Consider the following 6,247-nt stretch of genomic DNA (forward strand, 5'->3'; position numbering starts at 1 on the left):
TGTGACTGCTAAGAAGAATGAGAAAAACTATATGTCCACTGAGGTAAGACAATCTCTAAGATATCAGGTGACAAGAACCAAGGGCAGAAGGGTGTACACAGTGCTATTAATTGAAAATGAGGGGATGTATGTATGCAGAGATGTACTTATAGATGCAATGAACATTTCTGGAACTGGTACCATCGTTATGGCTTCTGTGAAACTGAGGAAGTGATGGAAGGAGACCTTTTTTTTTTTTTTTGTTAACCTTATATGCATCCCGTTTAAATATTTATCATGTACACTTATAACATTAAAACGTAAGGATGAAAAGCAGTAAAACCAAAACAGAGAAGCGCATTTGAATCAGGCTTTACAAGAAAAATAGCATAGATCTCTTTTTGGCTCATGCTTCCAGTCCAGCTAGGTCCAGAGATGCAGGAAGCTCCTTGATGGAGTAAGCCACTGAGCAGATGACTCGCCTGAAAGTGGCTGTGTTTTGCAAATACTTATCTGCCAGCACTGCTTTCTTGCAAGGGAGTCCTTGGGCTGGTTCTGAGCCTCTAACTGGACCTTCAGGACAGACACGGGCAGGATCTGGGCAGTGTCATGGAAGCAAGGGGCATAGGAGGAGTCATGAATGTGGATACCGCCCAGAGCCAGGGACCTCGCTAGATATGGAGGCAAGCTAGGCAGAAAGCGGGTGGCAGGAAGCTCTGAAAAAATTAGTTGAGGTAGGCGCAGTGTTCTAAGTGATTTTTCCTCTGGTGTTTGGAGACATGTTAAAGTGCCTTAGAAAAGTCTACTCATTTGAAAGAGGACATCCTTGTTCCAGTTTTTAGAGGGAATGCTTTCAATTTTTCTCTGTTTAGGATGATGCTGACCTTGGGGTTTGCATAGATAGCTTCCATGAGGTTGAGGTGTGTTCCTTCTATTCCTAGTTTTTCTAGTGTTTTGAACATGAAGGGTGCTGTATTTGTCAAATGCTTTTTCTGCCTCTATTGAGATGATCATATTATACTTGTTTTTAAGTATATTGATGTGATGAATTATGTTTATTGATTCCTGTATGTGAACCCCACTTGATTGTGGCACACTATCTTTTTAATATGTTTTTGTATGCCATTTGCCGGAATTGTATTGAGAATTTTCGTATCGATGTTCATCGTGGATATTGGTATGAAGTTTTCTTTCCTTGATGTGTGCTTGTGTGGTTTCGGCGTCAGGGTGATATCAGCTTCACAGAATGAGATTGGAAGGGTTCTCTCCTTTTCGTATTCCACGAAACGTTTTGAGCAGTATTGGTGTTAATTCTCCTTGGAAGGTCTTATAGAACTCGGCTGAGAATCCATCTGGTCCTGGACTTTCCTTGATTGGTAGACCTTAGGTATTCCCACCACAAAAATCTAACAAAGAAAAGAAAATGTTAACTATTCTGAAGTGATAGATATGTTAGATGATTTGAGCTATCATTTCACAGCATTTACATATAGCAAAATATCATGTTATGCAACTTAAGTGTAACTGACCACATGTATTTTGTCAATAAATTTTGTCCAAAAAAAAAAAAAAGGGCAGTGACTATGGATTTCTTTCTTGAATGAGTAGAATTGTCTTTTTTTAAAAAAAAAATCGTTAAAATCTGTTTTAATTAGTTATACATGACAGTAGGATGCATTTTGATATATCATAAATAAATAGGGTATAATTTCTCATTTTTCTTCTTGTACACGTTGTCAGATCACATCGGTCATGCAGTCATATGTGTACGTGAGGTAATAATGTCTGTTTCATTCTACTATTCTTCCTATCTCCATATCCCTCCCCTCCCTTCACTCTCTTCTACCTAATCTAAAGTAACTTTATTCTTCCCTAGCACCTTGGCCCTGATTGTGAATTAACATCCATATCAGAGAAGGCATTCGGCCTTTGGTTCTAAGGGATTTGACTTATTTCACTTAGCATGATATTCTCCAACTCCGTCCATTTACCCGGAAATACCATAATTCCCTTCTTCTTTAAAACTGAGTGATATTCCATCAAATATTATATACCACATTTTCTTTATCCAACCTAGGTTGGTTCCATAGTTTAGCTATGGTGAATTGAGCTTCTATAAATAAATCTTGGGCCTCCCAGGAATATCATAAGGCTGGTCAATTGCCCCCAGGCTTAGCATTTACCAAGAACTGGATACACAATGGGGATGAGTCATCTCATCGCTGGTCTTAACAAGACAGGGCCATACACAATGGGGGCGAGTCATCACTGGTGTTGCAAGAAGGCAGCTTAACCAGCTTTTCCAGGTTCGCACAAGAGGGTGGAGAATTTCCTTGGGGGGAGGGGTGACAACATGGCATAGGCCGCTCCCCTTCCCGACTTTTTCTACCGCGTGTTCCAGGACAGGAGCACTTGGTGTGGGACCCAGAGGACCAGGCCAGGCATCAAAAGGGTCTAGGAGGCCATTGTCAGAGTGAGGCTTTAAGCCTTTCTCCTCCTGGGCAGTGAGAGGACTGACTCACTGTGACCCAAGTCGCTCCTCAACAATGGCTTCCCAATACTGGTCCTCATACATAGTGTGAGATTGCCCCATCTTTTCGGGGAGACCCCTACCTCGAAACTCTCTTGGCTTGGCTTGGCGATACTCTCACTTTTGGTGAACCGACTTCTTAATGCCCCACGTTGGGTGCCAGATGTGTGTGTGTGGGGGTTAGCCCCACCCCACCCCACCACACCACACCCGCTTCCCTCCTGACCTGCGGGAGAGATTGGGAGAGCAGGCCCGGACCATGAGGAACCAAGAAACGAAGGGCCGACTGACGCCCCCCCCCCCAGCACCCAGCCCTCCCCCACGGGAGGACAATCAGACAAGCCAGGGAGACCAGTCAAAGCAGGATCTCAGTTTATTGAGAAAACACACACACAGCTAATACAAGGCACAGGAGCCAATCAGGATAATGGTCAGCAGGGTGGGGAGAGTTCACGTGTTCACCCATTTCACGGTCCCTAATGGGAGACCCGAGCTGTCCAGAGGGTGGAAGGGTTCTGAGCCTGTCCTAGAGGTCATCTGGTTTTTCCTCACAACCCAGGCAATGCCTTCTGGCCCGTCCCCAGGCGCTTTCTTAGCCACAGGTGGCCCCAGAACCCGGAAGCGGGCAGCAAGTTCGGTTTCCTCCTTTCTGATGCAACATGCCCCACATGTTACATAGTGCCCTAAGTCTGTGTTTCCTTTTCCTTGCCATCATTGTCAGAAATTCAGGGAGGTCGATTTTACCATTACCACCAGCAGCTAGTCCCTTAATCGCGTCCTGAAACTCGACTTCTGTGGGATTCCACCCAAGAGACCATCTCATTACACTTCCCGATCCCTTTGTTAGTATAGTATAGTTCCATCCCCTTTCCTGTCAAATAGTGGGAAAGCTCCTTTGAATTCTGCAATCTGCCCTTCAGTCAGTTGGTCAGCCACGCTGCAAGCCTTACCAGTTTCTGAGACTCAACCACATAACCACTGGGCTCATTCGCTCCACTCAGATCCCATCACATTTCTAAAGTGTCACATAGCATGAATGGAATTTTAAACGTCTGAAGATATCAAACACGTGTACATTTATTTTGGTTTAATAATAAGTTGTATTTATTTTGTTTCCATTTTACTTTATTTTTAATCATATATATATATATATTTTACTCAATTGGCACATAGTAATTGTACAGACTCATGGGGCACAGTGTGGCGTCTTTTTTTGTTTTAGTTTCCCGCTCCCCCACCCACCCTGTCTTAAGATGAGGAAGGCTTGCATTTTAGGCATTCATTGAAAACTTGTGCATGCCATGTCAATGGATTAGACCCGTTAGCCGGCACACCAACTTCCCACACAAAGCCGTCCACTGAACCAAGAGGCCCAGCAGTCTCTGGAGAAGCTGCAGCCTGACCGTCTTCTCCACCATCGCCCAGGAAGGATGAGACTCACAAACCCGTGCTTGGGCCGGTGCTTTCCTCTTCTTCATCTTTTATTCCCATGAGTCCCAGGCCAGAGAGAGATCCATGAGGGCTAGCGGTTCCTGGCAGGAGGATGACGCAAAGGGTACCCGGGCTCAGGCTTCGGTAGAGCCTTCCAATCTTGCGGCTCCAACGCCGGGCTGCACTCTTTGCGTTTTCCGCCTTTAAGTTCTGCAGGGTCTCCCGCTCTGAGGGAGGAGGTCTAACTGTCAGACCTGCGGGCCTTCTTGATTCAGGTGGTGAGCTCCTAAGCCACGCGTGGAGGTGCCTGGGCGTTAGGGCCTGCCTGCCTTTCAGCTTCCAGTCCTTGCCTGTGAGGACATGGAGGGCCCTCTGGGCATTGCCAAAAGTTTTGAATTGCAGGAAACAGTATTTTTCCTGTCTTCCGCTTTTAGCATCTGGAGGCACGATCACAGCTTCCAGGCCACCAAAGAGGTTCGGTAGTTCCTGAGTATGTCCTAAGAAATCTTTACTAACTCCAGACAGATAAATAGTGGCTCGGTTCTCAGAATCTCGTTCCAGCTCCTTAACAAGTGTGTCACAATCCAGAGTGAGTTCTGTCACAGGTCTCTGTACCTTTATGTACACACCTTCCACCAGAACGCCATTCAAGGACTCGATGGCCAGCTGGGCAGCTTCCAGGACTTCATACTCTATAGAGAGATGAGGCTGATGCGTTTCCAGAACAGCGGTCATTGCACGAACTGGGCCAAAGCTCCTAAACAGCCTCTTCAGAGCACTTAGTTTACAATCTTTGCTCAAGGGCCCAGCATAGATAGTTGACATCTCTGTCCACTTGATCCGCATCCTTTTGTTCACTTCCTCAGTGAGGAGAGGTGAAAAGGGCTCAAAAGAGAACCGAATAATGCTGAAGGGGTACAGGCGGACTTGCCTTCGGGCCTGCTCAAAGACCTCTCTGTTGGAAAGGCACTTAATAGTTTCACAATCTTCAGGAGAAGGCAGTTCAATATCATCTGTCTCTCGGGTTACAAAAAGGAGCTTCTGATGCGCCGAATCGAAACAAGTTAAAGCACCTCTGTAGGGGTACTGGAACTTTTCTCTGACATTTCTTGGGTCTTGGGCTCTCCATAGCGCCTCCAGATTGAGTTCTGCAATCTTCCTTGGGCCATACTTGAGGAAATATTGAGCCAATTCAAGGGTCGCGGTAGCGTCCTCTGTGGGATCATGACCGTCCCTTTCCGAACGTTGAATGTCCCTGCCCAAAATAGCTTTGGCTAAGAACTTTAGCTTGAATCTTCTGCCCCGCTCCCTGGCGTAAAGCAATGAGGTGTCGATAACATACGGATGGATCATGTTCAGTGCTCGGAGATCGACGTCTAAGGAATGACCTACCAACACCGCATCAGGAGGAAGCAGTGCTTTCAACCGCCTCTGAACGTCTTTCAGTTTCGTCGTCACCGGCTTAAGCATCTCCTCCGTGATCCCTGAATAGCAGGTGGCGTAGTCTACAATCTCCTCATCGGGTTTCACCAACTCATCCATAAGACAGGAGCCCCCTTCGGCAACCAGTGAGATGCGTGTTAGTTCTCTCCCCTTGGACGTGATGCACATTTCTCCGTCCAGCCCAAAGAGAGGGCTCTTCTCTGTGACAGACGCATTACATCCGGTAGTTACAAAGTCCTCACAGTCGGGAGAACCTTGTAACGGAAAGTCAAATGTTCTCATCTCCTCCTCTGTCAGAAGGCATCGCAGCACGCCCACCTTCTGAGAGCCATACTTCTGAATGACGGGGTCATTCTGCAGGTCGACCTCGGGCTTTGTACTGGCGGACGGTAAAGATCCTCCCATGGTCTTAGGCAGATATCCAGCCCTTTGATTTGGTAGCCCGATAACATCAGCTAGAAAAGTAGATGATGGAGGAGGCAAGCGGAATTTGTGTCTGAAGGCTTTTCGGAGAAATCCAAACTCCAAATAGAACCTGTAGAAGTGGAGTTGACTCATCCCTTGAAGGGTGACAACCACTGTTCTGCTCAGGTGCTTTCCGTACAGAAGCTGGCACCACCTGGGTCTCTCAATAACCGGTTGAGCCAGAACTGCATACTTGAGCAGCTCACATAGCTGCTCGTGGGTTATTTCACAGTTTTCAACCATTACGATGCCAGACAACCGGGCTCTCTTGGGCTCGGGCTGCCTGTCCACGAGATCCGAACCGGGGGGTATCCTTACCTCGGGCGTCCCCATCAGCCAGTCGGGGACCCGTCTCCTCTGGCTGTTGAGCCTCCCGGTCTTCTCCTTCTCTGGCTCCAT

The 6,247-nt window shown here is 46.9% G+C and overlaps 1 pseudogene; it reads right to left on the reverse strand.

The window, feature by feature from the left end:
- Nucleotides 1-3,946: 3,946 nt before the first annotated feature.
- Nucleotides 3,947-6,247, reverse strand: LOC139705493 (RNA exonuclease 5 pseudogene; annotated as a pseudogene).

This window comes from Marmota flaviventris, chromosome 4, assembly GCF_047511675.1.
Source record: "Marmota flaviventris isolate mMarFla1 chromosome 4, mMarFla1.hap1, whole genome shotgun sequence".
NCBI classification, from domain to species: Eukaryota; Metazoa; Chordata; class Mammalia; order Rodentia; family Sciuridae; genus Marmota; species Marmota flaviventris.